Source organism: Triturus cristatus, chromosome 2_2 (assembly GCF_964204655.1).
Source record: "Triturus cristatus chromosome 2_2, aTriCri1.1, whole genome shotgun sequence".
NCBI classification, from domain to species: Eukaryota; Metazoa; Chordata; class Amphibia; order Caudata; family Salamandridae; genus Triturus; species Triturus cristatus.
In genome coordinates, this window is record NC_140582.1 from 620,571,162 (window position 1) to 620,597,633 (window position 26,472).

A 26,472-nucleotide genomic window follows, 5' to 3' on the forward strand; every position below is an offset into this window, starting at 1 on the left:
AATTCAGGGGGGACGCTGGAGGCTGAAGGAAAAGGATTGGCCCCCACTGCTACTGCAGTGTATGCAAGGGGGGTGAGGAAGGGAGACGAACACGGAGAATAGCTGTCTGGAAGGATGGTGGAAGCTGAGGCGCTGGTTGATGTAAGCTGGTTCTCCGTTGTGTAGAGCCTTGTATGCATGGGACAACAGTTTTGAATTGCCATCTTTTCTATATGGGAAGTCAGTGGAAATTTCTGAGGTGGGGGTTATGGAGGATTGACGAGGGAAGTTGAGGATGAGTCTGGCTGAGGTGTTCTGTATGGTCTGAAGTTTCTGTAGAAGGTGAGTGGAGATCCCTGAGTAGAGAGCTTTTCCATAGTCTAGTCGGCTGGTGACAAGGACCTGTGTGCATCCTTTGTCCTCGGGGAGCCACTTGACAATTCTTTGCAGCATATGATGCTGAGGTTTCTGAGGTGTACAGTGGGTGTGGGTGATGATCCTGGAACCAGGATCCACCAGAAGTCATTCCAGGGAGTGGTGTCATTGCAGTAGTACTTCAATTTTGTCAGAGTTCAGCTCCAGGCAGATTTCTTTCATACAGTTTATGACACTTGTCATGCACCTGTAGGTCTCCGAGGCACATGTAATCATTAGAGTCTTTGGTGAGAGGGGTGATAAATTTAACGATAATTTTGCAGATGCTGCGACATGGTCCTGGGGGTCTGTAGGTAAGGGTGCCTCTGATGGTGGATTTGCCATCTGTTTGGAGCTTAAAGTTAAGGTGTTCAAAGCATGGGATGGAGTTGTACATTGTGGTGGTGCACTTCATGGTTTCCTTGTGGATGATGGTGATTCCTCCTCCGGATTTGTTGCTGCCGTCTTAGTGTGTGATCTTGTATCTTTTGGGTGTTGCTGCGGCGATGTTAGAAGCTGATGAAGGAGTGAACCAGGTTTTATTGAGGAAGACATTGTCCGAGGAGAGGGTGGTGATGAGGTCCCATAGCTCGATGGTATGCTTGTAGAGCGAGCGTGTGTTGAGGAGGATGCAGGTGTGTTGTGTTTGTGCTGGGGTTAAGTGTTTGGTGGGGGTGTGGTGTGCTTGTGTGTGTTAGTTGTTGCAGGTGCTGGTGCAGTGAGTGCAGGTAAAATGTCCTACAGTAGAATGTGGTGAGGCGTAGTAGCAGAATAGGCTGGGGAGTCCGGGGTCCAGGACTTGGAGTTCGACAGTGGTGTACCTACATTGGGGCAGGAAACCAGAGTTCTTGGTACTAGGCAATGTCAGGCATGGACCGGCGCACAAATAGGTATATTGTATCACCTTCTTTTATTCTACTCTCCCGATCTAATATAGCCAACACACCGTTGGGTGAATTATGTGTTTTAAAAATATTCTATAGCATAACATAACATTACATAACATAACGTACTATAACATAACGTAAGTGCAAAGAGGAAAGTATGGATTTACTATTTTTAATTCCACATCTACATATATAGAAGGTACAATATCAATATTCTGTCTTAATTCTTGTCCAACACAATGGATGACCTTGAATTCATGCTACATTTTGGGGTTTTTCTTGTCTGTATATGCTTGTTAGTGGTTGAGGAGTCTCCAGGCTGAGGTGGGACTCCATTTTCCTTTCTTTCTTCATCCCTCATTTTATCAGAAGCGTGTGTGGGTGTGTAGTGAGATGGTTGTTTAATATGTTTTTTCTGCAACTTTTAAAAATCTTTGGCTAACGTAATTGCTTGCACTGTTAACACTGGTGGCATTTTTATTTTTACTCCTTTTTCAACTTTTCTTGTTCCTTTGTGTTAGAAATGGGGGTCTATAGATGGCAGAGGATTGAACCCTGTCCAAGTAGGGATCCTTATTTTAGACATGGTAAGGGAGTTACACAGCTAAGATAGCCCCTGCCCACCCCATGGTAACTTGGCACGAGAAGTTAGGCTTATCTCAGTAGAAATGTGTAAGGCATTTGTACATCCACACACAGTAACACAGTGAAAACACTATAAATTAACCTACTCTAGTTTAGAAAAAGAACAAATATTTATGTGAATAAAACAAGACCGAAAGGAAAAAAATCCAACATACACAAGTAAAGATAACATTTTAAAAAGGTTAAAAACAGTTCATTTCATAGAAATCTATGGAGGCATCACTTTTAGTGCAAAGTACCTGGCCTGTGTCAAAATTAAAGATGAAAACAGGCGCAGGGGAGGTGAGGCACTGGAAAAGCTAAGCAATGCATTGCTTCCTTACTCCCAGGAGAGATAATCCGTCCATTCCTTATTGACAGGGGAGGTGATACGCTGGTTTCTTACTACAGCACAGGGGAGGTGATGCGTCGGTTCCCTACTGTCAGGGAAGGTAATGCATCCGTTCCTTACTGTGAGGGGAGGTAATGTGCCATTATCCAGACACATGGCCTCGGTTCCTTATTGCGGGGCAATAACGATGAAGAATGAGGCACCCAGGGACGATGCATTTAAAATACAGACATGCAATGACAATGCAGTGGCAGAACGGGCACTGCATCGATTTCACAGGTGCGAAGTAGGTGATGCGTCAGAAAAACGAGTGCTGGGAGGTGATGTGTGGATTTTCTTCACAGATTTACCAGAATCCAATTCCAAGGGTCCAGGAATTAGATATGACACCACTTAGCAAAAGAGCCCAGGCACTGGTAGCTGAAGTCTTTGATGGCCCTGAGACTTCTTAACTGGAGGCAAGCACATAGAAGCCCTTGGAAGCAGGACACAGAAAGCAAAGTCCAGGCCTTTCACTGCCCAGGACAGAAGCAGCAAGCATCAGGCCACCACAACAAAGCAACCAGCAGACTGGCAGTCCCTTCTACAGCATCCAGCTCTTTTTCTTGGCAGAATTTCCTTTAGTCCAACACTGTTCTGAAGTTATGGTGTCACAGCTCCAGTATTTATGCCAGTTTCTGCCTTTGAAGTAGGCAAACTTCAAAGGAAAGTCTTCATAGTGCACAAGACTCTGCCTTTCCCTTCCCTGGCTCCAGACTCAAAACAAGGGAGTGGAGACAGCTTTGTGTGAGGACAAGCACAGCCCTATTCAGGTGTCAGTAACAACTCCTCCCACCACTCTAGCTGAGGAGTCCCATCAGCCAGGGTGATGGCCCTTCAGGATATACAAGGCAAACCTCAGCTCCCTTTGTGGGACAAATGGCTATGATTGTTCAATAACTATATGGTTGTTATAATTGGGAAGGCCTTTGATACTCTACATAAAATAGCCTTGCTACTGACTTTAGAACCTCAAGACGGTTCAGGGATGATATGTGGCCTAGCAGCTAAAGCTGCTGACTTTCGGACCCAGAGATCCAGGTTTGAATTTCAGCTGTGTTGCTTTGTTTAACATTTTTTGTGATTCTGAGTAAATTACTTAATATCCCTGGGCCTAGAAATGTACTTCTGTGATTTGCCTTCTGGCGTACACGATGTTAGGTTGTCTGACAATTCCCTTAATTGTAAAGCGCTCTATTACTTCCTAGCTAGGTCTGTTATGCATAGATACCAATATGTACATTTACCTCCGGCACACCTACCTATTGGCCCTGTAGTAGGAGTCTTCATTGAATTAATGGACACTTTTGATAGATAAAAATTGCATTTTACAAAAGAACCATATATCATTATCTAGAGACAGGTTTTATGCACCAATTTCTGTATGAACCAGTTAGCACATGTGTCCGCATTCAAACTTAGTAGCTACATGTGACTTCACAACTATTGGTCAGATGCTCTAATAAGAGCATCCAAGAACAACTGCTACTGTCAGGATGTTAGAAATGGGGGTCTCTAGTTGACAGAGGCAGGTACATTTGTCTAAGTAGGGACCATTCTTCCTAGTCAGGTTAAGAGGGATACACTTCTAAAATAACCACACCAGTTTAGAAAATAAGTCATCTTTATCTAAACCAAAACAAGACCAAAACGGCAAAAGTCCACAATACAGTTATAAAAATATGACTTTCAAATGGTAGGAATAGTTCAGTTCAAAGCAAATTGCAGATGGAACACTTTTCACACAAAGTACCTTGGATGTGTCACGCACACAAACAAAAAGGGTCACAGGGAAGGTGATTCGTGGGATCCTTACACTCGGGGAAGGTGGTACGTCGGTTCCTTGCTACGGGGAAAGTGATGCATCATTTCCTTACTGCTGCGCAGAATAGGTGATGCGTCAGTTCTTTATCCCCCAATGATGTGACAGACCTGGCACAGCAAATCGATGATCCATATACAATCTGAAATGTTGTTTTTCAACTTCTATGTGTGCTGCTTTAGCACACATAGAAGTTGAAAAACGGCATTGTTTCAATGACTGTTTAAGTGCAGGAAGGGAACCCTTCCTGAACAAAAACAATAATTCGAGGTGATTTCCTCTTGCTATGTGTGCTGAAGAATGTTGAACGCATAGAAAGAGGAAACAAAACGAGGAGAAATGGATACATTTCTCCTCGTTGCGCCTCCCGAAGCCTCCCCTGGGGAGGTGCAGCATTCACACGCATTTACAGATTTACGATTCCTCGTAAATCTGGAAATGTGTCTGCTAACCTTCAGGAGGACACTGAAGACCTAGCTGTTCGATCAGTAGCGCCCCCCCCCCCAGCACCTTGAGACCCTTGCGGGTATGTAGTGCGCTTAACAAATGACTAATTGATTGATTGATTGTCTGGTTCCATACCCATACTCAAAGTGCTGTGTGTAAAGGGGCCATATTTACAAGGACAGGAAAAGTCACGCAGGGTGGCTTTTCCTATTCTTGTAAATATGTAGCAGTAAAATGAACAACTGGTACGTCACAAAAAGCGGGGCGCCTGTGGCGCAAGGGGCTTGTAAATCTGTCCCATTGTTTTTACTTTGTGGAAGCTCAATGCAGCTCGCATAAAAGCTGCAGCTTCTCACCTCCGTAGTTTAATAATTTGTTTTCCCAAACTTGCAGCATTTTCATACTGAGTATTTCTACAAACCATTTTGTGATACTATTTTCTTTTGTGGAGGTGGTTAGGTTCTTGTATATGCCAGAGATATTTGATCTCAGTAGTATTAAAGCATATCACTTACTTTTCATGCCTAGAAAAAACAGCTCCCCAAACCTGCACCAACCAAAATTCAGGAAATCGCATATTAGCTCTCACAAAGATGTCGTCCAGCACAGGTATATAATTGCTGACAGCAAGCTCCTCACACAAATCCGCACTGATGAAGGGAATATTTTAAAGCAGCCATTTTAAAAAGTATTGTTATTATGACAAAAATCATATTAATATATAATGTGAAGGAAGTCGGACTATCCAGCCTGAACAGGGCACCCCAAGCTTCCATGCCGGTCCTTTCCAGGTGGAAATACAAGCAACCTACGACCAGCTTTTGCTAGTGTGCCCTTTTAGTGGGGTCCTGGAATGGCAGTTTGAACTGGAATGTTCATAGTGAAATAGGGCCAAGCCTGATTTGTACATTGTTTGTCTAATGAATCACAGTGGGCACAGAAACTAATGGAATGAAATGTGAACATACCAGTTGCTAACATTAATTAAAGTATTGCACTCATTATATTTTTCCTAAGTGAGACACCCTAAGTGTGAAGGGTGTGTCCGGACACGGGCCCATGATGACAGTGCCATTGGACTCAAACTGCACCACACTAATGAGGTCCAAAGGACTAAAACATGTCTGATGTTTCTTGTCTTCTCATCTAGAGGAGACATGGCCTGGCAGTTCAGGATGGACTGTTCTAACTGGAGCAGGAGCGAGCAAGATTTATGATAGGCCTTTGTCCAGAGTTGCATAGAGAGCACAAATAATGAATTGGAATATAGCCCTGAGTAATTAACAGTACCTGAGATTCATCACGCATTTCACCCAACAACTTTGATATTTTTCCTGATATGAACTATAACTGAGCTCTGAAAACACAATCACCTCAGTACATTTAGGTAAACGTGTTTTTTGTGCGCAATGGTAGCTTGAGAGAAGTACTAAAGTTGTCCTTAAAGAATAATGCATGAGGTTCTGAAGTGACAGTGCCAACATAGCATTACACTAGAAAGAGAAAAATGAAGCGGGTAAAATGACACAAAATTAAAAATATATAACAGAGAGGTTATTGCAAAAAATGGTGTATGTGGAAAAAGCTGATGTTAGTCTTTGGGATGCATTAGACTGGGACAGTGACAGCTTGTGTGGCTGAACTAGAGTGGGGTAAGACTGGGTAAAAGATGCTGAAAAACTCCAGTTAAATATTTTTATCATCGAATTTAGAAAATGTATGTATTTGTTTTGCTAAGTTTGCTAGTAATGGTCAAAATCTCTAAGTGAGACAAACTGCAAATATGTATCCAGAGAGGCAGTGCTTGTTGTGAAACGATTGGCACCTAGTCCTCCACGGGAAAACATTTCCCAACTTTTCTGTAGCTTATTTTTTGTGCTACAAATATCTCAAAACTTTCAGAGATGCTTCTGGGACACCAACCCATGGTTGCAGCTGCTGATGTTTTCACAAACGTCCAGTTCAAAATCAAAAGCAAAAAGTCCATTTGGAACTAGTTCCTGCAACCCCTCTTCAGAAGCTCCAATTCCTTGGGTTCTGAAAGCCTCTCTCCGAAGGGTATGGTAAGTAGATTCACATGGTGAGGCTGGAGCAATGTCCAGTTGCAATCACACATCTGGATCAAGTCCCATTCAGCCACAGCTCCCTGCTATCAGGAGCTTCTGTTCTTCCCTGTTTCAGGAGAGAAGGCAAAACAACAGACTTACTCAAAGGGTCAGCAATAATCTACTACTACTAGACATGGGGTCTAAAGTTAAAAACCTGGAGTAGATTTCTCCAACATTCAGGCAGGCCTTTAAAACAATGTATAGGGGTGGCTTCTTTTCATCATCAAACCAGACAGTTCTTTTTTAAGAGTGGATCATGCAGAGTAGTTAAACGTTCAGCCAGTCTGTGAGTAGCAATAATAAAGTAAATCAAGCTAAAGTTCTTACATTTTCTCCACCCAATATTTAAGGCAAAGGGACTCAAGTTTATAGATATTATTAGTGGCAAATGCTATAGTACTATCCTTTACATTCTTAACAAGAAATAGGGAAGCAGATTTATAATAGGAAGGCTACAAAATGCCAAGATGGCTACTGTCTGTCTTTGAAATAAGGGGAGGGGAGAGGAGGATATGGCTAGGTTAGTCCTCCTAGGTATTAATAACACAAAAAAAGATCCGACATCAGGGTCCGCCGATGGGATCCAATAGGTCAATTTGATGGAGACAAGCTGAGTCAAGGTTATTTTGGCTCCTCCACCCCGGCAGACCATGAGGCAAATTTTGATTAACTACTAAATACTACGCGTTCAATCTAACCGTATGTAATTGATTTACGCTGACACTAATGTGCGCGTTTATTTTTCCTTTTTACTTTATCACCTTATTATAGGTCTTTGCACGGAGTGGGGCTGGTCCCCATGCGGTCCTGAAGAAGAGGTTTAGGGGATAACCTCGAAACATGTTGGCTTTCAATATTAGGGACTATTTGCACATTATTACCTAATTCCTCCCTTTTATTAACCCCCCTTTTTATCCTTTACCAACTAGGAGCACGAATAAACTCATCTACGCTCACTAGCTAGGTAATTTTTAATTTAAACCCACACCACTCCCCTCTCACTGCACTACACATAGTCTTCACTAAATAGTGCTCCTATGTAACTGTCGCAAGTCGCAGCACGCCCCAAGCAGTAGATGCTTGGGATGGCCCCAATGATGAAGCATGTCACCTAGGGGAAACCTTTGGTGAGTGAGGGGACTCAAGAAAAGTATTTTCTTTTCTCTATTTGAGGTGCGTCTTACTCACTAAGTAGACCCCTTCCTTCCCATCTAGCTAGGTTCTCTGATCCCTGATGTCGGATCTTTTTTTGCGTTACTGTCTGTCTTTGCCAGCCATTTTGTAAACAGCCATAGCTGCCCAACATTCCATGTTGAAAAGAGAAGCAATTTGTTTATGCCAAATCAACTCTCCCATTTATTTCTGCAACCCCCAAACCTCTGTAGACTGTGTTCCTCTCACCTGCTTCTCCCTAAACACGCCCACATGTCAGTACCACACTGGCTGGAATCAACCATAATGCCCCATCCATAAAGTTGGTTAAGGTCCTAGGCTCCTGTAACTTGCTTCTACATGTTACGTTGGAACTCCCACAGACAGCTTGTTAATGACCAAAACTGTGATTTGCATTGCTTAACTTTTGTGAATTTCGAGACCTTCAACCCACTGGGAAGGAATAGAGTGGACTCTTCTGCACACAGATCCTCTTAACAGTTGCCAAAATTAAGTAGAGGTGCTGCTGGTCAATGGTCCTGAGCTCACATGCTGCAGGTATACTACCCTCTCTCCTCCACCGAATGATAGATAGCGTCTTTCCACAATGCATACAATAAATTTAACAATTATGGCGTGAGTAATAGAGACTGCCGAATGAGCTCCTGTGCTACTGCATCTCTTTCAGATCGAGCGTGAGCGAGTGCGCAAGCGCTGCTCTGCAAAGAGTAGGGGTGGGCGGAATTTCCGAAATTGACTTTCGCAAATTATCGCGAAATTGTGCAAAATCACCGCAAGCACACGGAACTTTCGCGAAGTTGCGGAGATTGCTTTTCTCGCCCGTTCGCGATGTGTTTTTGCGTGCTCGCGAGGAAATATATCTCCAACTTGCCCATACGGTCGCTAATGGGCGTGGCCATCTTGCGATGCTTATTTCCTGTTCTGGGTTGAATGACGTGTTCGCGATCGCAAACTCTCGCGGGATAGCTCGACCGGCTACCAACAATCCAACATCTCGTGGCGCACGCGAACGGATAGGAAAACTCACCGGCGAACGCAGGGACCGGGTAAGTCGCGACCGCGCGCGCGAGAACGCATTTTTAAAGCGTGAACAAGAAAAATACTTCAGTTTCACGGCAGATTGCGAAAGTTTTGACATTTTTGCGCTCTCCGCGGAACGCGAATATGTCAAAATATCGCAAATTCCACGAGCGGAACGAAATTTACTGCCCAGGCCTAGCGAAGAGCTATGGTAGTTGAGTATGGACAGAAGCTTTGCCCACTCCCCCGCCCTTATTTTTCATTGGCTTGTGTGTTTTTCCTTTGTAAATGCTGGCTGTGATTCATTATGAGGCTTGTTTGTCCCTCCTTAGTACAGCCATGTCATCATTTGTATCCTCCCATGGCTACTGGCCTCTTTACTTGGTTGTTACCCAGGGCATGTACTATTTTCTTTGTGCACACGTAGCATCACGCAGCTTAGTCTGTGCCTTCTCCTCTCCTCCCCCACCTCGACCGCAGCGCTGAGCTCACATGCCGCACTGGTGTGCAGTGGCAGTCTGGTTAGTGAGGTGGGGAGAATCTTGTCTGTGGGCACCTCGCTGTTATCTTTGCATCTCATATCACCAAACCAGTGTTTCCGAACACATTAATGGGAAAAATCGCAATTGAAAGTTTTAAAGTCATACAACAACAAAAAATACACTCGGAAACAGTCACCTCAGTTCTAACGACTTTGATCTGAATTTCGCCAATTACCATTGCGGTCAATCTGTTGAGTGAGTATACATGAGGTTAAGCTGTCATAAACAGATTTAAAGGTCTTCTCCAAACTTGCATGTATATGCGATTCCCTCGCGGCACTAATTGCTTTGAATAATGCTATAATATCATACCGGGTAACTAATGACATTTACTGCTGACACATTTTTTCAAGTTAACAGCTGATGCCTGTAATGTCTTATCCCTCACACAGATTATCTGTTCTTTTCTGTATACATGTGTTTAAATACGTCGACGGACATCAGGGTTAACAGAAAGAAAAAAAGCTTGGGAGTGATGTTCGCATAAGCTAACTACGCCTTCATGAACACAACAGAAAGACATTTAAAAATCTGTCATATCATGTTCTACTATTGTTCAATGACGGAGATAGTCGGAGACTACTTTGAACTCTTCAATAAAAACACTGCGTGCTAATTGAACTTATCCCCTACTTAGGAAATACAAGCACAGATACATTCTTTCATAATTTCCCTCACGTTCAGATCGTGCCGCTTAAGGTGAAAAGTGGAAACTGCTTTTGACAACAGCGTACAACCACAGTGAAGTTCCTGCAAGAGTGCCCACATTTCAAGACACCAAGTCCAAGGTTGAGAGCAAATGGAAAAAGTGTGTCCAGAAGGCATCAAAGCTTTAACAACAAGCTCAATAAAAATGATCTCTGCAAGACTATAAAACATGGCAGCAAGACCTTAAGCAAATAATATTGTACATCATCGCACATAAAAAAAAAATCACAAACGCTTCAATCTAAACCAAAAAAAACCCTTGTGGAGGGTTAAGAGCCGAACCAACGAAGTCAGAGGGCGCGCCCACTTAGGAGTATCCCCAGGTAAGAAACTTATTTTTAGGTTGAGCCTGAGCCAGTCCGCATGCACTGCTCTGGCGATCTGCTGTAGTAGAGTATGGAAGAGAAGCCCCGCCCACTCTTCATCAATATTTTTCATTGGCTTCTGTCTTTGTCCTCTGTAAATGCAGGCTTCTGATTCAGAAATTGGTTGGTTAGTCCCTCCTTAGTACTGCCTTTTCTTCATTTGTATCCTTCCATGGCTACGGGCCCCTTTACTTCTGTTGTTACAGGGTACGTATTTATTAGTATGTAAGCACTCTTTTCTGTTTTCCTACTGCAGGCAGGACAACGTGCGCAGCTGGGAAAATGGTGGCCGCTTGTTTTATTTTTATTTCTCCCTCAGGCCAACTGCTGAGCTCGGTTCCTCTCTGTGCCCCGCCCTGCAATCCTTCCTGGCTCATTCACTTCTATGCTGTCTGCCTAGTTATTTGTTTCTTGTTTTCTCTCAATTCCTGTTACTCCTGTGTGCGTGAATGCCTTGAGCCATCCAACCAGTGGGCGCCGGAAACCCTGCACGGATTGCAGCAGGAGCTCATGAAGAAGAGGTCCGGCCCAGGACAGTGAGCTATGTGTGTGTGTGTGTACGTGTGTGTATGTGAGTGAATTTCACCCAACCACTGGCACTCCCAGCTACCTTGCTGAATAGTGTCCGTGGATTTATTGATGAACCGAACAGCAGCAACTCAGCACCCGTGTGTTTCTAGTCTTTTTAGCGGCCTTTCGTGTTTCTCCGTACTGTGTGGTAGAAGAAGTCAGTGAGTTGCATGCTACTTTGCAGGCTAGGCCAGCTATAAACTCTCCGAGTTCTGTATTGCAGTTGGCGTCGCAACCAGGAACAGGTAAATCTGCGCCAAGGTCATAGGTTGCGCCCGGATCCTCGACCACAGTGCCGAGATCTCATGGCTCACTGGTGTGCAATGGCAGTCAGGTTACCGCGGTGGGGAGAAACTTGTGACCCCTCACCTCCCACCCACTAGGTATTTCATAGCAGCTGCTGCAGTCTGTGCCATGCTTTGTGGGAAACTTGCTGTTATTGCACGCACTTCGTGGCCGCTGAGCTGTTAAAGTTGTGAGAGGTGCTAGGTGCAGCAGTGTCTGTAAGAACTATTTTCTTAAAGTCTTTTGCTCCCATTGCACCCACGACATGCAATCTCCAAAACCTGCCACCTCTTGTTTTCTTTAAGCAGTACCGCAGCTCTTTATGTTATCTTGTGTTTTTTTTAAAGCGCTGCGGTTTTAAGACGAGCTTTATGTTCTTCTGTGCGCACTTTTACTTGGCTCGCCAAAATCAATTAAAAACCTCAGTTCAAGTTTCAGCACAGCTCCCGCTTTCATAGTAACAGCATGGGCGTTCCCTAAATATTTTAGCACGGCACCCGTTTGTATGATTGTGTTTTTGATGTTTTTATTTATTTAGCAGGCCGCCAAGTGCATAAATCTGCACGCCAAGCTGCGCTGCAAAAAAGCTTCTTAAACCTGAGCCTGCGGCTGTTTAAACCAGTTTTAATAATACAATAAGCATTTACAATGCAATAGGTCTCACATTAACGCAAATTTTAACTATTGTATTTTATTTATGTTTTAAAAACCAAAACATAAATAAAAGGCATTGTCATTTACAATGCCAATAGCTCAAACTCGCGTAAATGCGAGACCTATTGCATTGCAAATGCTTGTTTTTCTGCTTGTTACTTACGGCTTTCTACACGTGGCTTAATATTTCGGGAAACACTGTTATCAACACTAGCCTGTAGGTGGTGGTAGGACTGATCGACTTATATTACACATTCATAGTTTCTAAAAGCACCTTAGTTATAAAATACAGGAATAACTGTAACTGCTTCTTTAAGCAAAACACAAAAGTGCATTATTCTCTGCACTTTCGTCTGTGAAGAATGTGTGTATTTTCATTGTTTTTCCCTCTGCGCAATTATAAGTAATAAAATGAAACGTAGCTTTCGCCAACGTAATTTCAGTTTTGAAGCATCTGCATTTCACCTTTAAATGACCTCAATGCAAATCTCTGCTTGCCAGGCTTCGAACACGAGGCATTTTACCAGGACATGTGGACCGCAAATCAAAGCTTTTTGCATACATGATAAGATGTCTCAGTAAGAACTCCAGCGCGATACACCCCTTTCATCTACACATGTAAAAACAGACGTAACAGCAATGTAATAGATGCGTAATGGACTGCGAGTAATATAATTGTTACTTTGTTATTCCCTCAATATCATCACCGGGAAGGCATAATGAATTACACGTATGCCCTAACATCGATCTCGTTGTGCAAAGGGTATTGCTTAAAGAAGCTTTTTGTTAGACAGGATGACAGGGTCATGACTTTTTTTAAATGGGGAAAAATACAGCGAAGACAGACAAAGATTATGGTCGTCAGCAGAGACGCAACTAGAGCCAAATTTCGGGGGGGGGGGGGGGCCTAAGAAAAATTTCGGAGGGGGGGTGAATCTTTAAGCAATAGGCAGAGTGGAGCTGCAGGGGCTCTTAGAAGGGGTGAAACAACAGCGAGGCCTCATTAACATGCAAATGGTCTTTTAAAGACCTGTGGAGTGCTCGGGTGCAGCTGGGTGTGTGCCCGGGAAGCTGTCTCATCCCGGCTGCCACACACGAGGGTGGGGGGGGGGGCTGAAGCCCTTTGAGTCCAATGGGCGTTGCGCGCCTGGTCGTCAGGCACTAGAATCAACATCTTGGATGTCAATCAAATCAGACTATGCAGTTCTGGTTGCAAGGTCGGGATGAACGGCGTGCTTTTCTACATGAAATGGGCTCAAAACAGTAATGGAGAGCTAAAAACAAATGTCTTCAAGACATGGTAAAATTAGGTGCACAATGGTATAATTAACACAATTCATTGCGCCCTTAACCGATTTTGTCTGATTCTTCTCAGCCTTTGATCAGTAGGAAGCAGGAAAGAGATGTGGAAGACGGCGTCAGAAAGATCTCTATAATTTGTTATTGATGAAGGTCATGCGGTGGGAAACCCCCTTTCCTCTTTTCTTGATCTCGTTCCTATTCTTTGCAGTGTCCTGTTTTTCCTGCATGGCCCATTGTAGTTTTACCTATGTTAGACTAACTGTGCATTTTATGGGCCTCATTTGTTTTGCACACCTTACTATACAAACACGCTGGCTTTTGAGCCACATTGAACTTTTACATGGGCCCTGCCTATGTTTTCACGTTCTGTTCTTTTCCTGGGTTTAGTCTGAACATTATAGACAAGGTAAAACAAAAATGTCTCTTTTTATTCTTTCTGGCCAGGCACTTGCACCTAGACATAACACAGAAATGCAGTTGTTGTTTATGTGCACAGATGTCTTTTTATAAAGAGGAGCACAGGAGCCAAACACACACACATGGAACACAGAACAAGAGTTCTGAGACAAGAGAACTGTCTCTGCTGTTTGCTGTGGAAGTGGCAGAAGACTTTGTCCCTTTGTCCCTTTCTATTTTGGCATGGATGGCACTATGCACCTAGCTTAAAGACTTTGATAGAAAAGCAGACATTTGAGGTAAGCAAATTTAGAGTGTTGCTGGTGTTGTGAGTGCTCTATATTGGAGCTGCTTTCCACCTACACCTGTGAACTACCCAGAGTTCTCTGCGTCTTGTTTTGCATAATTTATCCATCACTGTATGCCTGAAAGTGACAGGGCTTTTCACGGTATATGGTTGATTTACCATGCTAACAGTATTTTTAGTATGCATTTGGTTTCTAAATGTGGCACGAATACTGCATTTCAGAGCATGATAGTTTAAATATATTTTCTAAACTTTCTTTGTGTCTCCTGTTTCTCTTACTGTGGACGAGTACGACAGAGAGAGCGAAAGGGTGTGACCTGTTACCGCGATCCCTGAGTGGGTTAGGAGTATTGTGTTCCAGGGTGCCAATTTACTTGCTTCTCTAATAAGGTTGGGAGAGTAAGTGAGGCACTATAGCTAGCCGGACTCAGGCTGATGGATACGTAGGTGGTATGGCTTTCACCATGGAGGACCAGAGAGGGAACATCCATCGAATATGCTAAACAGTGACATGGAAAAGAGATGATTTGATTGGCCTAGAAGCAGTTTAAATAGAAGGTCAGAGGTGGCTGGCTCATAGTGGGATTTATCAAACCAGCCAGGAGAGAAGGCGTGCTGGATTAGAACCTGTAACTAGTCAGGTGAGAACAGGAAACGGGAGGTCTGCAGTTTGGGGCAGCGCCAGAAGTGCTTAACAGAATTTTAACAGCTATGATTGGACATAGCGCTTGATGAGTAGTGGCATGGGATATTAATATATTAATATATGAGTCAAACATGACTGTACATTTGCATATATTTTTTGCATTGTACTGTGTTTAGCACACCTGGGTAGACAGCTATGTTGGGGCAACTCACTAATTGTAATGGGCTTGGAACATGAATGTGTGTGTTAATTTCTATCGCACACATAGACATATATATTTATTGTTTTGTAGAAAACTTCCTAATTCATGGGATGGATGGAACAGGAAATTCAGAGCAAATTATCAATACATAATTTGGAGGTATTCTTTCAGTATCAGTAATTTTAAGGGTGCTGGTTATTGGCTCTTGGGAGGTGGATTAGTGAATTGCATCAGACAGGACCATTGACATTGAAGAAGGGGAGTGATGGGAGACTGTTAATATATTTGATTTTGGGAAATGGAATTGAAGGGTTCTGACTAACTGAAATTATAATTTAATTAGACGTTTAAGACATGTTTGAATATGTTCTGATCAAATGTGATTATAATGAATTATATTAAGATGGGATGTGAAAGCATGATATGTTCTCACAAGGCAGTCATGGGTACCAGGTTCACAGTATACAATTATTGTTATGTTGGTACAAGGGAATTCTATACCCTTGGAACTAGGGAGGATTTAAAGATTGGATATAGGCAGGCATTACTGTTTAACAAATGAGTTAATGTAATATTAGTGGGGACACTGATGAATTCTTGTTTTTGAAAAAGAGGAACACCAGTAATTTGTTCATTGATGTATTGTGCTTTATTTTAATTTACAGCCCTGATGATGTCCAAATGTGGATGAAAAGCGTTGGCTGATTAATTTGTTACTATATTGTGTGGATCTAACAATTTGAAAGGTTTTTGAATTAAACCACAGAGTTTGAAATTCATCAAAGACTGCCTATGAACCTTTTTTTGCATGAAATCATTACTTGAAGAATAGATTTGTGAATATTGTGATCCGAGGTGCTCCTTTCAGAATAGGTTATACACTCAGATCCTTACAGTCTGATTTGCTTGAAGCTCGACATTTGCAGATGTTTCAATTCTGCAAACCTAGTCATACGTGTTTTAACATGTACAATTGAATTTACATATGTCACCTTTAAAAAAGGTGAGACAGTACCCCTTGCATATAAGTCACATTTATATTCACTTGGTAAAATGCGTATTGCCTCTACTGAAAAAAATATTGACTGCAATGCAGACGGTCATACATAAAGAAGGGCTGCTTGCACAAGGACAACCTATTGTTTTCGTTCCTCCAGCAGCTGCTTTAGAAACTGTCACAAAAGCTAGCATTCCTAACACCAAGGCCCTTCATCCTAGAAGGATACAGTGGACTACATCCTTAACAGCCATAGTTTTAGACTTTTCTTCGATCCTTCTTTGCAAACACAAGAATTCTTGCAATATTATCCTTTGCCTTCGTTGATTCTGCCTCTTGGCCAATATAAGCCCATCATTTACACTGATGGTTCCGCACAACCTGCTATAGGTTCTAAGCAGCAATATTTTGCCACATGCTGCATCATTCTTGGCACTATCTGAGGACACACAGAAATTCAGCTGCTGTTTATGTACACATGTATTTTGTAATATAGATGAGCACAGGAGCCAAAAACATACACATGGAATGAGAGTTCTGAGACAAGATCACTGCATCTGCTGAGATGTAGAGCGTCCACCTATGTATGCTAAGGTATAGGGTCTGCCACAAATCCCAGAGATCATATATATATATATATATATATATATATATATATATATATATATATTCACTGAAAAAAACATAGGTTTCAGGGGCGTTATAGTTAGCTGGACTTTTCACTCATACAAAACCATTGAAATTCCCCCGTTATAGTTAGTTCAGCTAACTATAACTCGCGCGCACGCAATGCACTGCTGATGATGTCACATATTACATCACTCATGATATGGTCAGTGACATCACTCATGACATCACTGATGACATCTCAAATGACATCACTCATGACATCACTGATGACATCATCCTTGTGATAGAGTGGCAGACCTCCTCTCCCCCTAATATAACCTTTGATACACACATTCAAAAATAGAAACTAAAAGTCTCAAAACAATGGACATACCAATACCAGTTACAACAACCTATTCAGTAATTCTGAAAAATTGAAATTCCCCGGTTATAGTTAGTTCAACTAACTATAACTTGCGCGCCCGCAATGCACTGCTGATGACGTCACATATTACATCACTCATGGCATGGTCAGTGATGGTTCAGTATATACAGTTGTATTACCCAGAGATTTCACAAAAATGAAATGCACCGTTAATAATTGAAAGGATGAGAAACAGAAACATTGACTCACAGCTCGTGAGCTGTAAGCCCATGACAAGGCACCAACCTCTTTACAGGCCATTCATATGTGTAACACATACAAAACCATTCACACCACCAGCCGTGGGCCCAGCACATTAAACCACTCACACCAGCAGACAGCGCCATTCAAGGGCCCATCACTTTCACACGCCCACATTCCTGACACAGCAACCACACCGGCTCACGGATTGCATGGAGTGGCGTTTGGCTAGCAGTGTGTGTAGTGACCAGCAGCAAGTCACTACTCACACACCACCAGCCAATTGCCAGTACATGCACACCACCAGCTGAGCACCAGTCCACGCACACCACCAGCTAAGTGCCAGTCCACTCACACCACCAGCCAAGCACCAGTTGATGCACGCCACCAGTCAAGCACCAGTCCATGCACACAACCAGCCAAGCGCCAGTCCACGCATACTGCCAGCCAAGTGCCAGTCCAGGCACACCACCAGCCAAGCACCAGTCCACGTACACCGCCAGTCAAGAGCCAGGCCATGCACACCGCCAGCCAAGCGCCAGTCCACACACACCGCCAGCCAAGCGCCAGTCCTGGCGCACCACCAGCCAAGCACCAGTCCACGCACACCTCCAGCCAAGCGCCAGTCCACACACACTGCCAGCCAAGCGCCAGTCCATGCACACCACCAGCCAAGTGCCAGCCTACACACACCGCCATCACATTTAGGATTTTTTCCTACAAAAAAGAAAACACAAAAAAATTGCAAATAGATACAAATCTACTAACATACAATCTGAAACTAAATACATTGCAAAAATGCCAACCTTGAACAAAAAATATAAAACAATAGAGACCAGGCAGTTCCCTTTACCACTCATGGATGCTCCCAAAAATTATTTTGCATATGGTACATTGTAAAACAAGCAGGCACACACGGTGCAGGGTTAGTAGGACACTCGGGGCAGTACATACGAGTCCACTTCCGCGTACCTCTTTGCCAACAGACTCTACATCTCCTACTGGGAAAGTCTTTTGAGGGTGTGAGAGGAATGTGATCAGGAAAGTGGCGATCTTTCAATCTAGACATATCTTCCACCACTCCAACTCTAGGAACACTTGCCTGTTCCACTACAACAAGGATGTCTATTACAGACTCCTGAAACTTTGCAAAAGTCAACTTTGACTCAGGACAAGAATCCTTGAATATAAGAAAGGCATTAAAGGTTGCCAAGTGGAAAAGATGGATAGCCAACTTCTTATACCAAGTGTTAGCCTTACGAAGAGCAGTGTAAGGTTCCAACCTCAGATCTACTCTATCAACACCACCCACGAGCCTATTATAGTCTAAAATGCACACAGATTTGCGCGCTTCAGCAACCTGACCCCAAACAGTCACAGGTGAAGTGCTTTCATCATGGATGGTAGTCAGCATGTAGACATCTCTCCTGTCTGAAAACTTCACAGCTAGAAGTTCCTTGCAACGCAACACACTACACTGTCCCCGCACAAGCTTTTGACAAACAAGTTCTTTTGGGAAACCTTTATGGTTAGAGCGGATTGTGCCACAAGCAACAGTGTCCACTTTGGCAAATTCCCTGAACAACCGCACACCAGTGTAGAAGTTACCTACATATAAATGGTGACATTTGCTAAAAAGTCCTCTACCAAGTTCCCACACAATTTTCTCAGTCACTCCAAAAGTGGACGGACAACCAGGGGGGTTAATCCTGGATTCCTTACCGGTGTACACCCTGAAATTAGAGACATATCCAGTCCTACTAACACACAGCATATATAGCCTAATTCCATAGTGTGCCCTCTTACTAGGAATGTATTGCCTAAAAACCAAGCGGCCCTTGAACAAGACCAAAGACTCATCCACTGCTATTTCTTTCTCTGGAGCATAGATCTCAGAAAACCAATGTACACAGAGATCAATGACAGGCCGAATCTTAAAAAGACGGTCATTCTCAGGGTGATCTCATGGCAACGCTAAACCATTATCGGCAAAATGCAGCATCCGAAGCAGAAGCAAATACCTATCACGATTCATGACTGCCGGAAATATAGCCGTTGCCATCAGGTGACTAGTAGACCAATATGAAGACATTGATGGCTTCCTTAGCAAGTCCATCAAAAAGTTAACCCCAAGAACTTCCTTATCTCTTCCCGATTTGTGGGAATCCGCCGGTTAGCTCTATAGTGGGGCCTAAGGCTGGCACTGTTGTCCCTCAAAAACTGTTCGGCATACAAATCAGTCTGCTCCACAATCTCTGCCAAAAATACATCGTCCATAAACAACAGAAAAAAATTATTGCAAAACATTTCCTGTATTCACTCTACACCCTGGAACACCAATCAAGTCTGGAAATGCCCGATGCACCATACCTGGGGCAACCCAGAGGTCATCACTTCCAACTGGAAGCCTTGCCGCCCCAGGCTGCAGCCCAGATGCCTCTTGCCGCACTATCGGCACATCAATGTTCTCCTTTAAAACAGACACTTCATCCGCACTAAGAGTAGCTTCATCCGCCCTGAGAGTAGCTTCATCAACAGATGATTCCATGTGGAGAGAAAACTCACTGCCTAAATCTTCCCCTCCCTTCTCTGCCTCAAATGCAGAGTCAGTCTCTGAACCATGGTCGGAGGAATACTCAAAAAGCATACCAACAATCTGCTGAGCAGTAATCCTGTGGCTAGTCATTATCCTTACTAAGAAAGGAGACTGCAAAAACAAGTAAACAACAGCCAACACTGTGCAAAATAAGGAAGTAAACAAAAATGTGTGCCTTTATCCCAAAGATCTATATACTCAAAAACTATACGGTTCACTTGCATGAGATAGCTACACTCACCAGCCCCTACTCTACAGAGAGACAGCAAAAATAAACAATATCCCACTAGAAAGAAAAAAACAAAACCAATTACTCACAAGACAACAAAATACACATCGAGCACAAATGCAAAAAGTTTTTGACTCTCAAAAAACAGAAGACAAACATACTGCTATTATTACACCATTTGCAAAAAACACATTCATGCAGAGAAATGAAACTCATTACATTGTACAAAAAAAGTCTCTTACCAAACACATGCAACTACACAAATAGCAGAACCACCAGTAACGAAACCGCAACCTGGAACAGTCTAAAGAGCAAAAGCCTTGAACTAGAACAAAAAGGGAGAAATAAAGCATTGCAATTGCAATTCACAAGAAATAAAACAATTAACAATAGAACACGCTATGTCACTACCAAATGGTAAATCTGCCAGATGGGCCTTCAAATAGGGCTGAGAAAATTGGGGGGGTGATCTTGCCCAAGGGATCGGGTGAGGTTGTCTGCCAAGCCAATCTGTCCCCCAGGTGGGGCAGAAAACATCAGACAGAAATATGCCCCCCTTGCAAAAGAAATCAATCTCTGGTGCCTAGTAGGGTTTTCTGCCTCCCCCCTCCTGCCTCGGGCAGAAAGGCCACAAAAAGGGGCAGATCTGTCCCCAGGAGGAGCAGAAAAAACATTAACCAGATTTTACCCCCTTGGAAGCAACCATGTCGCTTCCATTACACACAAATCAAAATCCCTGGTGCCTAATGGGTTTTCTGCCCCCTCCAGGGGGCAGAAAGGCCAAAATAACAAGCCGATCTACACCTAGGGGGTGCAGAATTCACATATAAAACAAATCTGCCCCCTGGAAGCGACCCTTGCACAAGGGGCCGCTTCCATTTTAATTTTAAAGAAGTGCCTGGTGTCTAGTGGGGTTTTCTGCAACCCTGGGGACAGAAAGGCCCAAGATAGGGCCGATCTGACCCCAGGTGGGGCAGAATACACACACTAAAAAAATCTGCCCCCTGGAAGCGACCCTTGCCCAAGGGATTGCTTTCATTTTAATTTTAAATAACTCCCTGGTGTCTAGTGGGGTTTTCTGCCCCCCCCCCGGGGGCAGAAAGGGCAAATAAATGGGCCAATCTGCCCCCAGGGGTGGCAGAATACACATTAAAAAAATATGTCCCCTGGAAGCGACCCTTGCCCAAGGGGTGACTTCCAATTTTTTTATTTTTAAATCCCTGGCTCTAGTGGACTTTTGTGCCCCCCTGGGGCCAGAAACGCCAAAAAATGCAAGCGATCTGTCCCCGGGGGGGGGGGGGGGCAGAAAAGTGTTACAATAATTTAGGCTCAAAAGGAAAAAATCTGCCCCCTGGAAGCGACCCTTGACCAAGGGGTCACTTCCATTTAAATGTTAACACACTCCCTGGTGTCTGGTGAGGTTTTTTGCCCCCGCCCTGAGTGCAGAAACGCCAAATAAACAGGCCTATCTGCCCCAGGGGGGGCAGAATACACTTAAAAAAAATATGTCCCCTGGAAGTGACCCTTACCCAAGGGATCGCTTCCATTTTAATTTTTAAAAGCTCCCTGGCTCTAGTGGGCTTTTCTGCCCCAATTGGGGCCAGGAACGCCCAAAAAATTGGGTGATTTGTCCCCAGTACTCCTGCTTGTTTCTGCATCTCTCTTGCCTCTTTCTGCTGTTCTTTTGCCTCTTTCTATATCCCTCTTTATTCTTTATGCACCTCTCTTCCATCTTTCTGTAACCCTATTCCCTCTTTCTGCAACCCTATTCCCTCTTTCTGCACCTCCCTTGCTTCTCTCTGCACGTAGCTTGCCTTTTTCTGCACATCTTTTGCCTGTTTCTGCACTTCTCATTCCTCTTTCTGCATTTGTTTTGCCTATTTCTGCACTTCTCTTGTTTTTTCTGCACTTCTGTTGTGTTTTTCTGCACTTCTCTTTTTTTTTGTACATTTGTCTTGCTTCTTTCTAGACATTTCATGCCTCTTTCTGCAAGCATCTTGCCTTTTTGTCCACCTCTGTTGCTTCTTTTTGCATTTCTCTAGCTTATTTCTGCTCTTCTCTTGCTTCTTTCTGTACCCCTGTTGCCTCTTTCTGCACTCGTCTTCCGTGTTTCTGCACCGCTCTAGTCTCTTTGTGCACCTCTGTTGTCTGTTTCTGTACCTCTTTGCCTCTTTCTGCACTTCTCTTGCCAAATTCTGCACCTCTGTTGCTAGTTTCTAGACTTCTGTTCCTTCTTTCTGTACCGCTCTTACTTCTTTTCCAAATCCTTTTGCCTTTTTCTGCACCTCTTTTAATTGTTTCTGTACCTTACTTGCGTTTGTCTACAGCTTTTTCCACTTTCTGCACTTCCTTTGCGTCTTTCTGCACTTCTGTTGCCTCTTTATGTACATCTGTTGCTTCTTTCTGCATTTCTTACATTTTTCAGTAGCTGTGTTGTTTGAGTATTTCATCTTGCTGTTGGTAAACCTTTTGTTTTGTTTCCTTCATCATTTCGAGTGTGTGACCATCTCTTCTTTTATTTTTGCAGTTGTTTTTTTTTTTTTTTTTTAGTCCTCATTTTGCAATACAGGAATTGATATTGGAACCAGTGCTGCTGTTTCAACTTTCCTGGGCCAACAACTCAGAGGTTTTTCGACGGAGAGTTTTTCCTTGCAGCTGGAAACCGGTTATCACCTAGGCACAACGGAGGAAGCCAACGACCCTTGGTTGTTTAGAGTATTGCCTGGGTTAAAATCATTGGACTTATCTTTAGTCACAAGAATTAGAGAAATGCTCCCATATTTCCCCAAAATTGTATTTTTTTCTGGGCCTTCTACTTCTATCTAATTTGTTCACTCTACCAATTGATTTCCACCAATCTGTTTGGGTGGTGTAGTACAAACCCAGTTAATACAAATTTCTCTACATGCCAAAAGGATTAACACAAAAAGTAAATTCTCCTGTCTTAAACCTAAATTGCTTATGCTTACATCTATTTTATAGATCCCAAAAATTACCAGTTCCATACTTACAATTATTTGTTGGCCAAAGAGGCCCGTCAGTGTCTTACCAACTTTTAACCAGAAGTCTTCGAGCTGGGGGCACTGCCAGAACATATGTATATCATCCGCCTTATCTTCACCGCATTTTTTCACTTGTTGTTGACTTTTGAACTTTGAAAGTTTCTTTGGAGTCCAATAGGCTCTATGAATGGTGAAAATGGGATTTCTCCTTAATGCGGCAGACTGAATAATACCCCAGCATTTCCCCATTGATACTTGCCATATGTCCTGAAGATCTGTAGGGCCAATTGATCTTTGAGGCAATCCGGAGTTCCGGGGGAGTCCCAGACTGGAGCATATTGACTGTAATAGGGGATCTTCACAGTTTTCCTGATTTGCAGCCATAACTTGGCTGCCGACAAGAGGGTTTTCAGTTTGATCTTTTTAAAGAATTTTTGATGACCAAATTTATATAGGAAGTGTCCCCCTGTGTCTACCATCGCTTGTAGGTGTGGTGGATATACCTCATAGTTTTGCGAGAGTATCCTAGTATGTTTAAATTGAAAAGCCTTACAATACTCTAATATGTCTGGACTTGCTATACCCCCTTGGATCTTTGTTCTTCTTAGTTTTTTCCAGGCTATTCTTGGGCATTTAGAGTTCCATATGAAGCCGTTTAGTTCTCCCTGTAATTTGAGTATGGAAGACTTATTAAATTCCAGCGGGATTGCACTAAAAATAAAGGTGAATTTTGGGAGGACAGCCATCTTGATGATGTTAGATCTACCTAAGAATGTTAAGGGGAGCCCGCTCCATGTTCTCAAGAGTTTCCTTACCTCCGCTAAGACTCTGTTAAAGTTTATTTGTGGTAATACATCAATATCTTTGACTATGTCCAACCCCAGATATCTGATCTTTGATTTCACCAACTGCGAGTTACTCCTAGTGTTCCACTCCAGAATTTCTGATTTTGTTTGATTTATCTAGTAGCCTGAAATGTTTCCAAAGTCTTCTATCATTTGCTCAATTTCAGGGATTGCTTCAGCGAAGTTGTTGGTAAAAATCATTAGATCGTCGGCATTTTTGCAGTTGTTTTACAGATTTTTATACTTTCCTCTTTTTATGTGTTCTATATGTAATAGGATTTAATTTTAATTTTGTGCTTGGTTGTTATTTGCAAAATTGGAATGTTATGAAATTTAAAATTTCAATTGATGTACCTAAATAATTAATCTATTATTTGTTTCTTAGGAAGATATTTTGATTGGATTATAAATAAAAGATGGCAAGGAAACATGAAAGGAGAAGAGAACAAAGGAAACAGAAGTACTTAATGAAAACTAAAAAGAGTGGAGTTGAAAAACACCAAAAAGATGCTGTGGATAAAGTGGCTTCTGGTAAGAGAATTAAACAATTTATTTAAAAGGTAGGGGAGAGGTTGAATGAACAAAATACTAATCAAAGGAGGAAATACATTTTTAGAACAAAGGAGAAGCAAATAAACACAAAGGAAAGCAAACACATGTGACAAATAGACAGAAACACTTTGAAAACATACCTCTAAGTATGTTTCATGATAGAGTAATTTAAAATGTATTAAAAGATTGTAAAAAAGTTTTTAAAAAAGATCAGCAGCACATAAGACGAAGCAACACATTGAAAGTGTAGTAGATACTGCTTTTGAATTGAAACAGAAATTATTTATATTGGTATTGAAGAGAATGAAAACATTGAATAAAACAATGCACTTTATGAAGGAGAAAATAAAGACTGGTTAATAGAAGTAACTTTTGCAAAGATTTTCACGCGGTTGATACCAGTGGTCGCTGTTACAAGATAAAGGATGGTTCTCCAATTGAGAAAGAAAAGCTGGTTCCTAGAAAGGTGGAAGAAGTAATAACTGAAGATGTTCAAGGGAGACGTGCACATGCTCTAGTGTATAAGTGGGATTGTAGTAGTATCTGTAGTATTCGGCAGGAATCTATTGATAAATAACGAGTTTTCTTGCGACAATAAGCTAAAAAAAGTGATAAACAGAAGATTAAGATGTTGCAAGGTCTAGATCCATGTAAAGTAAGAAAACATACTAAGTTGCAGGGTCATATTCTGGCTTGTCTTTCTAGAAAAATGTGTAAAAGTACTTTTCATCATTTAAGAATGTTAGCAGTACATCACTCCGAAATGCAGAAGTTAGTAAGGAGATTGTACTACTTAAAAAGTCATGCATTATCTTTAAGTGAAACAAACACAGCTCTTTTGCATGGTTCAGTATCAGATGTAAAAAAAGTTTGTGATAATGTAGTTTCGTTTCTTTGATTCACAAGAGGAGTGTAGAGAAAATGAAACCTTGATAAGTGTAGGTGATGAACAACAGTTGGAAGATATTAGTACTGAGAAGTTAGAAGAAGAAATTACAAAGTTTAAGATACTTTCATGTGAAAAACCAAACTATGTCTGCATTTGTTGTCGACGTACTCACTACAGAAGTCAAACTAGGAATGTTGATGTGTATTTAATAAGTGAAAAGGAAAATAATGATAAGTGGGAGCAATTTGGTGCTTATGTGTTGGTGGAAGGTTGTTTTGAGTTGGGTACTGATCAACATATTTGTAAATATTGTTACATCAAATTAGAAGAGAACAAAATGCCAGCTAGAGCAGTTCATAACAATTTAGAGTTGGTAGCTATTCCTCCAGAACTGGCAGATTTAAATACATATGAGGCCATTCTTATTCAATCTGTGCGGCCATTTCAGGCTATAGTTCGTATGTAGCCTAAAAAAGGTTAGCTGCCTCAAACAGATTTACAAAGTGGTCTGAAAGAAAGACTTTTGTACTTACCTTTAGATTTAAAAAAAAATATGGAAACTGTTGGTATAGAGAGGAATCTGAGCCTGTAGGTATTCTAGTTAATGGTGTCCTAACAAAGAGTCGGAAAATATGGCAAGAGTTAGGTGGTGTCACCAAACTTCAAAAAGCTAAATTATATCTTGTATAGAACAATATTTATTATAAAACTGTAACTGGAAGAACAGGAAATATGTTTAGAAGAAGATACAGAAATTTCAGTTGGCCACATAGAAAAAGTGGAAAAGTCCAGGAATGAAGAGATTTAAAAACATTACAGTATACATCCTCTACATTCAAAAGAAGTGATTAGAAACACTATTGAATTGTTTCAAATGAAGAAAGTAGAGGGAACTCCCATGAGTGTATGGGAAGAACGTTTAAAAGCTCATTATTTACACAGCTGTTCCCCACTGGAGATGGTGGACGATATGATGAATGAGCAGTACAGATTTCAGCTTCAGAATACCGGTCGACAAGATTGTACTCAGAAGATTAAAGATTTCGACAGTGCATTCCATTTATATTTCATCTTCTGTTTGAAAGTGAGTTGTCTGGACGTTCATATGCAGTGAATCACATATTAAAAACAGGAGTTCATCTTACACATGTTTTTGCAAAGGAATTTATGGACAAAGTTCAACAAAGACGATCATTTCGAATCTCAGTTAATTAATTTGATGGTGTGTCAAGGTGGTACTAATGAGTATTGGTATCATCATCATGGCAAACTTAAATGTATGTTAA

At 42.2% G+C, this 26,472-nt stretch overlaps 1 long non-coding RNA gene across 1 annotated transcript in view; it reads left to right on the forward strand.

Moving 5' to 3' along the window:
- Positions 1-10,933: 10,933 nt before the first annotated feature.
- The window catches only part of LOC146862585 (uncharacterized), a 459,822-nt gene continuing 444,283 nt past the window's right edge, over positions 10,934-26,472 (forward strand). The window contains exons 1-2 of the long non-coding RNA XR_014978487.1: positions 10,934-11,001; positions 24,131-24,276. This is a non-coding gene — a long non-coding RNA (uncharacterized LOC146862585). The remainder of the gene's footprint in view (positions 11,002-24,130; positions 24,277-26,472) is intronic.